This window comes from Salmo trutta, unplaced genomic scaffold, assembly GCF_901001165.1.
Source record: "Salmo trutta unplaced genomic scaffold, fSalTru1.1, whole genome shotgun sequence".
Classification (NCBI taxonomy): Eukaryota; Metazoa; Chordata; class Actinopteri; order Salmoniformes; family Salmonidae; genus Salmo; species Salmo trutta.
Genome location: NW_021822911.1, coordinates 135,361 through 147,429, shown reverse-complemented (window position 1 = coordinate 147,429; position 12,069 = coordinate 135,361). Strand labels below are relative to the sequence as shown.

The window sequence follows — 12,069 nt, the reverse complement described above, 5'->3', positions numbered from 1 at the left end:
TCATTTTTTTTTGGGAGAAATGGAAGATTCGATACGGGCCGATAGTTTTTTATGTTTTCTGGGTCAAGGTTTGGCTTTTTCAAGAGAGGCTTTATTACTGCCACTTTTAGTGAGTTTGGTACACAGCCGTTTATTATGTTCAACATAGGAGGGCCAAGCACAGGAAGCAGCTCTTTCAGTAGTTTAGTTGGAATAGGGTCCAGTATGCAGCTTGAAGTTTTAGAGGCCATGATTATTTTCATAATTGTGTCAAGAGATATAGTACTAAAACACTTGAGTGTCTCCCTTGATCCTAGGTCCTGGCAGAGTTGTGCAGACTCAGGACAACGGAGCTTTGGAGGAATACGCGGATTTAAAGAGGAGTCCGTAATTTGCTTTCTAATGATCATGATATTTTCCTCAAAGAAGTTCATGAATTTATTACTGCTGAAGTGAAAGCCATCCTCTCTTGGGGAATGCTGCTTTTTCGTTAGCTTTGCGACAGTATCAAAAATAAATTTCGGATTGTTCTTATTTTCCTCAATTAAGTTGGAAAAATAGGATGATCGAGCAGCAGTGAGGGCTCTTCGATACTGCACGGTACTGTCTTTCCAAGCTAATCGGAAGACTTCCAGTTTGGTGTGGCGCCATTTCCGTTCCAATTTTCTGGAAGCTTGCTTCAGAGCTCGTGTATTTTCTGTATACCAGGGAGCTAGTTTCTTATGACAAATGTTTTTAGTTTTTAGGGGTGTCCTTGTAAATAAGAACTTGTTCTTAACTGATTATATATGTGTTATTTCATAGTTGTCTTCAACTATTGTTCTACAATGTAGAAAATAGTACAAATATAGAAAAATCCTGGAATGAGTAGATGTGTCCAAACTTTTGACTGGTACTTTAATTAGACAGGAGAGCATTATTGATTACATAGTATATGGGATTGATTTTAAGAAATTTGGCTTAATTAATTGAATTAATATTACGATGTTTCTTTTCCGAGAAAAACGAAAGACGTATTTACTGAATTCCACTTGTCCATCTGTTCTTGTACTTTATGCTGGTCTACAATGCCATAGTTTTCAAACAATCATGTCTCTTAAGTACATTCTAATGCCTCAAATGAAAGTTTCATTGATAAATCATGATGATGTAATATCATTTGGTACTAAAATATTACATTTTTTTTAAACTTTTGAGTCCAGGATATGTTTCTGTACCTGTCTGTTTTATTTAGTAAATGTTTTATTTGTTCCATTGGTTGGGTGTGTGTATGCGTATGTGTGTGTGTGTTTCAGAGAGAGAGGGAGTGGGAGAGAGAACAGGCAGAACCTGATATGTAAATGAGTTGAGCAAACAAAAGTAACTTTCTACGACCAAATGATCATTCCAGACTCTGTTTCTATTGAGAGATTAAAGGTAAGACAACGATTGTTAAGTGTATTCATATAGTTGATGATATTGTTATGTGTATTAATATAGTTGATGATATTGTTATGTGTATTCATATAGTTGGTGATATTGTTATGTGTATTAATATAGTTGGTGATATTGTTATGTGTATTCATATAGTTGATGATATTGTTGTGTGTATTCATATAGTTAATTATATTTTTGGGGGACAGTGTGATAATAGTCCTACTCTCCTTAAAATGTTTTTGATATAAATTAGATGCGTGGGGTGAATTCGTTCTGTGCCCATCTGTGTGCCCCAGGGTGATCGCTCCTACACTATCTAGAATCTAAAAGGGTTCTTTGGCTGTCCCCATAGGAGAACCCTTTGTAGAACCCTTTTTGGTACTAGGTAGAACACTTTTGGGTTCCGTGAAGAACCCTTTCCACAGAGGGTTCTACATGGAAGCCAGAAGGGTTCTACCTGGAACCCAAAAGCGTTCTCCTACGGGGACAGCCGGAGGACCCGTTTGGAACCCTTTATTCTAAGAGTGTACCCTATCATAGGTCTATACACTTGTCTTCTCAAAACAGGCTTAAAACACAACAAGCAACAAACAAACATTTTCTCTTTATAATCTACAGTTAACTCTTTTCACTCAGGAAGGTATGTTGTGTGAAAGAGAGACAAAAAAATATTATTCGAGAGACTAACAACAACGTACATTTCCTCAAAACAGTTTGTGTGTATTCATTAGTGCCCACCGTAGCAAAACGTTTGGCAACAGAAACCATTTAGGTCACATTGTACAGCGTTTAGAGTAAACGGTTTATGTTTTATTTAACATCTTAAAACTGTTGGCTGTGGAGTAAACTAATGAATACGACCCAGGTTGTCGCCTACGACTCGGCATGTTGATACCTGCCTCTTGCTGAAACCTGAACGTAGCCTGAGGGGTATACTATGATACAGGCTTGATATACTGGTTTTCTAAAGCTAGCCAGCTTCTGTTAGCTGCACATTCCAGCTCAGGCCTCACCCATCAGAATATACACAACAGAACAGAAAAAAATCGCTATGAAGTTTCAAGGTGAGAATCCTGCCAGGGATTATTGTAAAGTGTGTAGATAAATTAAATGTAATGTTAGTATAGTGAATGACAGTAAAACCCTCCTAACAGTCTACTACTACTGAGACAGGTTGGTGTAATGTTAGTATAGTGAATGACAGTAAAACCCTCCTAACAGTCTACTACTACTGAGACAGGTTGGTGTAATGTTAGTATAGTGAATGACAGTAAAACCCTCCTAACAGTCTACTACTACTGAGACAGGTTGGTGTAATGTTAGTATAGTGAATGACAGTAAAACCCTCCTAACAGTCTACTACTACTGAGACAGGTTGGTGTAATGTTAGTATAGTGAATGACAGTAAAACCCTCCTAACAGTCTACTACTACTGAGACAGGTTGGTGTAATGTTAGTATAGTGAATGACAGTAAAACACTCCTAACAGTCTACTACTACTGAGACAGGTTGGTGTAATGTTAGTATAGTGAATGACAGTAAAACACTCCTAACAGTCTACTACTACTGAGACAGGTTGGTGTAATGTTAGTATAGTGAATGACAGTAAAACCCTCCTAACAGTCTACTACTACTGAGACAGGTTGGTGTAATGTTAGTATAGTGAATGACAGTAAAACCCTCCTAACAGTCTACTACTACTGAGACAGGTTGGTGTAATGTTAGTATAGTGAATGACAGTAAAACCCTCCAAACAGTCTACTACTACTGAGACAGGTTGGTGTAATGTTAGTATAGTGAATGACAGTAAAACCCTCCTAACAGTCTACTACTACTGAGACAGGTTGGTGTAATGTTAGTATAGTGAATGACAGTAAAACCCTCCTAACAGTCTACTACTACTGAGACAGGTTGGTGTAATGTTAGTATAGTGAATGACAGTAAAACACTCCTAACAGTCTACTACTACTGAGACAGGTTGGTGTAATGTTAGTATAGTGAATGACAGTAAAACCCTCCTAACAGTCTACTACTACTGAGACAGGTTGGTGTAATGTTAGTATAGTGAATGACAGTAAAACCCTCCTAACAGTCTACTACTACTGAGACAGGTTGGTGTAATGTTAGTATAGTGAAGGACAGTAAAACACTCCTAACAGTCTACTACTACTGAGACAGGTTGGTGTAATGTTAGTATAGTGAAGGACAGTGAAACCCTCCTAACAGTCTACTACTACTGAGACAGGTTGGTGTAATGTTAGTATAGTGAATGACAGTAAAACCCTCCTAACAGTCTACTACTACTGAGACAGGTTGGTGTCATGTTAGTATAGTGAATGACAGTAAAACCCACCTAACAGTCTACTACTACTGAGACAGGTTGGTGTAATGTTAGTATAGTGAATGACAGTAAAACCCTCCTAACAGTCTACTACTACTGAGACAGGTTGGTGTAATGTTAGTATAGTGAATGACAGTAAAACCCTCCTAACAGTCTACTACTACTGAGACAGGTTGGTGTAATGTTAGTATAGTGAATGACAGTAAAACCCTCCTAACAGTCTACTACTACTGAGACAGGTTGGTGTAATGTTAGTATAGTGAATGACAGTAAAACCCTCCTAACAGTCTACTACTACTGAGACAGGTTGGTGTAATGTTAGTATAGTGAATGACAGTAAAACCCTCCTAACAGTCTACTACTACTGAGACAGGTTGGTGTAATGTTAGTATAGTGAATGACAGTAAAACCCTCCTAACAGTCTACTACTACTGAGACAGGTTGGTGTCATGTTAGTATAGTGAATGACAGTAAAACCCACCTAACAGTCTACTACTACTGAGACAGGTTGGTGTAATGTTAGTATAGTGAATGACAGTAAAACCCTCCTAACAGTCTACTACTACTGAGACAGGTTGGTGTAATGTTAGTATAGTGAATGACAGTAAAACCCTCCTAACAGTCTACTACTACTGAGACAGGTTGGTGTAATGTTAGTATAGTGAATGACAGTAAAACACTCCTAACAGTCTACTACTACTGAGACAGGTTGGTGTAATGTTAGTATAGTGAAGGACAGTAAAACCCTCCTAACAGTCTACTACTACTGAGACAGGTTGGTGTAATGTTAGTATAGTGAATGACAGTAAAACACTCCTAACAGTCTACTACTACTGAGACAGAAAACTCAAGTCTGAAATTTCTAAGTGGAAATTACAAACTTCAGAAGCCTTTTTAAACCTCAAATACACTACAAGTTTTACATTTCCTGCATTGCTGGAAAGTTCTTCTGCAATGGGGGGTGATCAAATTAAGATCCTACATCTGTACACATAATTGTACATGGGGATATGTATGGGGGTCTATAACATCCAATCACATAGGTTTACATCAGCTGACAGTTGCAATGTTATTGCTAATAACTCAAACTGCCCTTTTCAGATAAAGACAAACTCTGTACAGATGTAGGATCTTAATTTGATCACCCTGATGCAGAAAAACTAAACTTGTAGTGTATTTGAGTGTAATTAAACTTTAGAAAAGGTTTCTGAAGATGATAAATTCCACTTTTCCATTTTAAAACTGTTCATTAATTATAATCCACACAATAATTAAAATGTCCTGTTTCTGCAGGATTATTTTCCTGGTGTAGCAAACTGGCTCAAATTAAGATCCAACATCTGCAGCAATATACCCCTCTCTAATGTATATGGCTCTATTGAGATTCACTTTTGACCATTTGACATCTTGTATTTACTGTTGTTTAGGCTGGTTGAATGAGTTGCCTGTGAAAGCTGCTTCATCTGCAAGAAAACAGGCGGCTGCTGGTCGTACTGTTGGTCTAGACTACCTACAAACTATTATAAGGCTATGATCACTTATCATGCCGACAAACCTGGTGGTCTCTGTGAACTGACCTGAACAGGTTTAGACTGGTCATCTATGATATGTAGGTTATATACAGTACATTCTCTGTCCTGCTACTGGTAGGACTATAACATTATGTTGATCTGAACAGGTTTAGACTGGTCATCTATGATATGTAGGTTATATACAGTACATTCTCTGTCCTGCTACTGGTAGGACTATAACATTATGTTGATCTGAACAGGTTTAGACCGGTCATCTATGATATGTAGGTTATATACAGTACATTCTCTGTCCTGCTACTGGTAGGACTATAACATTATGTTGATCTGAACAGGTTTAGACTGGTCATCTATGATATGTAGGCTATAGCCGAGGTATAGACCTTGATCTGCATATCACTAACAAACTGCTATTATACATTATAACCTAGTCTACTTTACATAATATAACATCTCTCACTTGATGCATAAAACCTTTCTGAATGGATCAACAATTTCCCCCTCAGATCAATCATGTCTGTTTTAGCCCTTCTGTCTACATTCTCAGATACTTTTAGAAAAGAACAGATTGAAAGACAATAAATAGTCTACTGTTAGTGAATACAAATACGTGTGAGACATGGCCTTGTGTTGCTGCACTGTCTATAACTACCTTAACAAACAGTGACTTATTATTATTATTATTATTATTATTATTGTTATTATTATTGTTGCTGTACTGTCTAGAACTACCTTAACAAACAGGGACTTATTATTATTATTATTATTATTATTATTATTATTATTATTGTTGCTGTACTGTCTATAACTACCTTAACAAACAGAGACGTATTATTATTATTATTAAAATTGTTGTTGCTGTACTGTCTATAACTACCTTATTAACAAACAGAGACTTATTATTATTATTATTATTATTATTGTTGTTGTTCTGTCTATAACTACCTTAACAAACAGTGACTTATTATTATTATTATTATTATTATTGTTGTTGTTCTGTCTATAACTTCCTTAACAAACAGTGACTTATTATTATTATTAATATTATTATTGATATTGTTATTATTATTGTTGTTGTTCTGTCTATAACTACCTTAACAAACAGTGACTTATTATTATTATTGACAGTTACCATGGAGATGAAATGTCACAACTACATGTTCATGTGATCCATTAAATTACCTGACTGTTTACATTTACATTACATTTAAGTCATTTAGCAGACGCTCTTATCCAGAGCGACTTACAAATTGGTGCGTTCACCTATAATATCCAGTAGAACAACCACTTTACAATAGTGCATCTAAATCTTTTAAAGGGGGGGGGGGGGTTAGAAGGATTACTTTATCCTATCCCAGGTATTCCTTAAAGAGGTGGGGTTTCAGGTGTCTCCGGAAGGTGGTGATTGACTCCGCTGTCCTGGCATCGTGAGGGAGCTTGTTCCACCATTGGGGTGCCAGAGCGGCGAACAGTTTTGACTGGGCTGAGCGGGAACTGTGCTTCCTCAGAGGTAGGGAGGCGAGCAGGCCAGAGGTGGATGAACGCAGTGCCCTTGTTTGGGGGTAGGGCCTGATCAGAGCCTGAAGGTACGGAGGTGCCGTTCCCCTCACAGCTCCGTAGGCAAGCACCATGGTCTTGTAGCGGATGCGAGCTTCAACTGGAAGCCAGTGGAGAGAGCGGAGGAGCGGGGTGACGTGAGAGAACTTGGGAAGGTTGAACACCAGACGGGCTGTGGCGTTCTGGATGAGTTGTAGGGGTTTGATGGCACAGGCAGGGAGCCCAGCCAACATCGAGTTGCAGTAATCCAGACGGGAGATGACAAGTGCCTGGATTAGGACCTGCGCCGCTTCCTGTGTAAGGCAGGGTCGTACTCTGCGAATGTTGTAGAGCATGAACCTACAGGATCGGGTCACCGCCTTGATGTTAGTGGAGAACGACAGGGTGTTGTCCAGGATCACGCCAAGGTTCTTAGCACTCTGGGAGGAGGACACAAGGGAGTTGTCAACCGTGATGGCGAGATCATGGAATGGGCAGTCCTTCCCCGGGAGGAAGAGCAGCTCCGTCTTGCCGAGGTTCAGCTTGAGGTGGTGATCCGTCATCCACACTGATATGTCTGCCAGACATGCAGAGATGCGATTCGCCACCTGGTTGTCAGAAGGGGGAAAGGAGGAGATTAATTGTGTGTCGTCTGCATAGCAATGATAGGAGAGACCATGTGAGGATATGACAGAGCCAAGTTTAGATATGTCCGTTAGTAAATGTTTCATTTCTCAAAGAGATAATGAATAAATGAGAACAATTGACAGTCAAGAACTAGCTTTTACTGTGTTGACCACAACCAACATGCTGGATCTCTGTTTAGTTGTCACTGTGTTAACCACAACCAACATGCTGGATCTATGTTTAGTTGTCACTGTGTTAACCACAACCAACATGCTGGATCTCTGTTTAGTTGTCACTGTGTTGACCACAACCAACATGCTGGATCTCTGTTTAGTTGTTACTGTGTTAACCACAACCAACATGCTGGATCTCTGTTTAGTTGTCACTGTGTTAACCAACATGCTGGATCTCTGTTTAGTTGTCACTGTGTTAACCACAACCAACATGCTGGATCTCTGTTTAGTTGTCACTGTGTTAACCACAACCAACATGCTGGATCTCTGTTTAGTTGTCACTGTGTTAACCACAACCAACATGCTGGATCTCTGTTTAGTTGTCACTGTGTTGACCACAACCAACATGCTGGATCTCTGTTTAGTTGTCACTGTGTTGACCACAACCAACATGATGGATCTCTGTTTAGTTGTCACTGTGTTAACCACAACCAACATGCTGGATCTCTGTTTAGTTGTCACTGTGTTAACCACAACCAACATGTTGGATCTCTGTTTAGTTGTCACTGTGTTAACCACAACCAACATGCTGGATCTCTGTTTAGTTGTTACTGTGTTAACCACAACCAACATGCTGGATCTCTGTTTAGTTGTCACTGTGTTAACCACAACCAACATGTTGGATCTCTGTTTAGTTGTTACTGTGTTAACCACAGCCAACATGCTGGATCTCTGTTTAGTTGTTACTGTGTTGACCACAACCAACATGCTGGATCTCTGTTTAGTTGTCACTGTGTTAACCACAACCAACATGCTGGATCTCTGTTTAGTTGTTACTGTGTTAACCACAACCAACATGCTGGATCTCTGTTTAGTTGTTACTGTGTTAACCACAACCGACATGCTGGATCTCTGTTTAGTTGTCACTGTGTTAACCACAACCAACATGCTGGATCTCTGTTTAGTTGTCACTGTGTTGACCACAACCAACATGCTGGATCTCTGTTTAGTTGTCACTGTGTTAACCACAACCAACATGCTGGATCTCTGTTTTGTTGTCACTGTGTTAACCACAACCAACATGCTGGATCTCTGTTTAGTTGTCACTGTGTTAACCACAACCAACATGCTGGATCTCTGTTTAGTTGTCACTGTGTTGACCACAGCCAAAATGCTGGATCTCTGTTTACAGGGGTCAGTGCTCTAAAATGAGTCTCTCTGGGGAGAGAGAGGAGGGGGCCCCTGCCTCTAAAATGAGTCTCTCTGGGGGACATGACACCAAAGCTAAGAGGTAAGATGACAATTTTATGAAGAATTGATTTAGTTTATTTCCTAAATAAATATCTATCTTAAGATGAATGCAGTTACTGTAAATCTCTCTGGATAAGAGCATCTGCTAAATCAGGGGTTCTCAATCCGGGGTCTTATGTGGTCTTATGTTCCCATCTATTGGAATTATTTAGCAACTGCAATATTGCTGAAAAAATGTGTTATTCCTTACTAAAGTAGTAATTACTGAGAATTACTAGTTAATTTTATCACTTACAATCATAAAATAACAACTTATACCATAAACAATTAAACTGACATAAACCAAAATCACTATATATGTAGTTATTCAGTTAATTACCAAATTGAGCCGGTCGGTCACATTTGAGAGTGAGGGAGATATATAGCATTTTGCATAAAAAAACATGATTTTTGTCTCTCTGAAATGAAACCATCAAGTGATAGATTTGAAACAAATCCTTGTCTGTGAGAGATGTAATAATTAATACATCATTTCTTTAAACAATAAAAGCTCATTTCTGTAAAGTGATATATTTGGAACTCTTATGTTTCCCATCTGAGATCAGAGTAGATGAGAGATGTAATGTTTGTCTCTGTTGTGTTGAAGACCAACCAAGCAGGAGAGACCAGCCTCCCCTGTTCCCAGCTGTGTGTCCATGAAGAGTGACCAGTCTATGGATCCTCCTATAGCGTTTAGAGAGGGAGACTTTTCTACTGAACAAAGGTAAGAAGAACTCATGGGTCATGGTCAGTGAGTTAAACAACACTGTCTCTAGTCATTTCTCCTCTCCCATTTTCACATTTATTTTGGTTGTTTTCATAATCCATAGGCTAATCCTTTAGTCCATTTCATAGTCCTAAAACAATATTAAACAAACACAACATTCCCTCCCTCCCTCCCTCCCTGTCTGTCTGTCTGTCTGTCTGTCTAACGATGAACTAAGCTGTTCAACGTTAACAACGATGGTTTTGGGAAACAGCTCAGAGATTTAACAATACTCCTACGAAGGTTTTAATGATGAACTTGGCTTTAAGAGGCTTTTGGGAAACCAGGCCGTGGATAAAAACATCTGATAAATTCAAAAGTAAATGTTTTACATACAGATCTCATATTACTGTATTTAATAATAAAAAATGTAAAAAAATATACTGATATCACAAATGTATCATTTGTACAGATCTTTATTAAACATGTAGTTCTTTGTTACATTTCACTGTATAAAACCTAGCAGTGCTACTGATTTCTCTGAGAGGCAGATATATATTATTACTGTGTTAAACCTAGCAGTACTACTGATTTCTCTGAGAGTGAGGCAGATATATATTATTACTGTGTTAAACCTAGCAGTACTACTGATTTCTCTGAGAGGCAGATATATATTATTACTGTATTAAACCTAGCAGTACTACTGATTTCTCTGAGAGTGAGGTAGATATATATTATTACTGTATTAAAACTAGCAGTACTACTGATTTCTCTGAGAGTGAGGCAGATATACGTAAAGCATTTTGAAAAAAAATACATTTGACTCTGAAATGAAAACATCAAATGATACATTATAAACATATACATGTCGGTCATTGAAAAATTGCATGCCATGATTAGGGAGTTAAAAAACACCTATCTCATTTATAATTTCTTTAAACAATAAAAGTTAACTTATGAACGTTTCTGAAAGTGATATATAGCGTTTTGTAATGAAACTCTTCTTATGTTTCCCATCTGAGATCAGAGTAGATGAGAGATGTAATGTTTGTCTCTGTTGTGTTGAAGACCAATCAAGCAGGAGAGACCAGCCTCCCCTGTTCCCAGCTGTGTGTCCATGAAGAGTGTCCAGTCTATGGATCCTCCTATAGTGTTTAGAGAGGGGGAGACTTTTCTACTGAACAAAGGTAAGAAGAACTCATGGGTCATGGTCAGTGAGTTAAACAACACTGTCTCTAGTCATTTCTCCTCTCCCATTTTCACATGTCTTTTGGTTGTTTTCATAATCCATAGGCTAATCCTTTAGTCCATTTTCATAGTCCTAAAACAATATTAAACAAACACAACATTCCCTCCCTGTGTGTGTGTGTGTGTGTGTGTGTGTGTGTGTGTGTGTGTGTGTGTGTGTGTGTGTGTGTGTGTGTGTGTGTGTGTGTGTGTGTGTGTGTGTGTGTGTGTGTGTGTGTACTGTAATCTCATGTTTTGTCCACAGAAACCAACAGGAGAGATCAGAGTCAGAGATTATCAGTGGTCAGTCTTCCCAGAGTTATCAAACAGACCTGGACTCTATATTCAGTGTATGTGGTCCTGTTATGTATATATTTTTTTGTTTTCCTCAAGTAAAGTTGATCTGTCAATTATTCATTATTGTGTTAATGAGAAAGCATTTATTCTCTTGCTTAACTGAAGATTTTCAAGAGGATTCTTAGTCCTGAACTCCCAGAAGGCTTTGAGAGTCAGAAGCAGGATGAGGAAGTGGTGGATGCTGAAGATGAGAAGCAGGAGAGCAGTGCCAGAGAGGGGGCTCTGAAGATCACACTGCACGTCCTGAGGAAAATGAACCAGAAGGATCTCGCTGACACACTGGAGAAATGTAAGATCTGTCTGCCTCATGTTGAATGCTGTTTAATATCAAACATTTAAAAGCTGCAGACAAAGTACAGCTAAAGTAGCTGTGTAACTCAATGATATTGTAGCAGCCTTAACACAACACCTAGTGGCCTCATCAAGTAGCAGAAGGGATGTGTTATGTTGATTAATTTAGAGAGAGAGAGAGAGAGAGAGAGAGACAACATTAATAATACCATCAATAACACCAATAATATTATAATCAGTCACACCAGTCTGTAATGCATTATGAAAACATTTACACATTTATACAGACAGTTAAGAGAATAAATTATTATAATTTCAAATGTTATAACAGTCCTACAATACTATAGGCATTAAAACAGACGTAATATTAATATCCTCTGTGTTATTTCTAGATTCAGATGAGCTTGCTGTGATTTGCCAACGTGAACTCAAATCTAATCTAAAGAAGAAGTTTCAATGTGTATTTGAGGGGATCGCTAAACAAGGAAACCCAACACTTCTCAATAAGATCTACACAGAGCTCTACATCACAGAGGGTGGAACAGGAGAGGTCAATAATGAACATGAGCTGAGACAGATTGAGACAACAACCAGGAA

General features: G+C 38.4%; 1 long non-coding RNA gene across 1 annotated transcript; it reads left to right on the top strand.

The window, feature by feature from the left end:
- Positions 1-8,845: 8,845 nt before the first annotated feature.
- LOC115186576 (uncharacterized) lies at positions 8,846-10,784 on the top strand. The gene is made up of 2 exons (XR_003875787.1): positions 8,846-8,892; positions 10,666-10,784. It is a non-coding gene; the product is annotated as an uncharacterized LOC115186576 (long non-coding RNA).
- Positions 10,785-12,069: the final 1,285 nt, after the last annotated feature.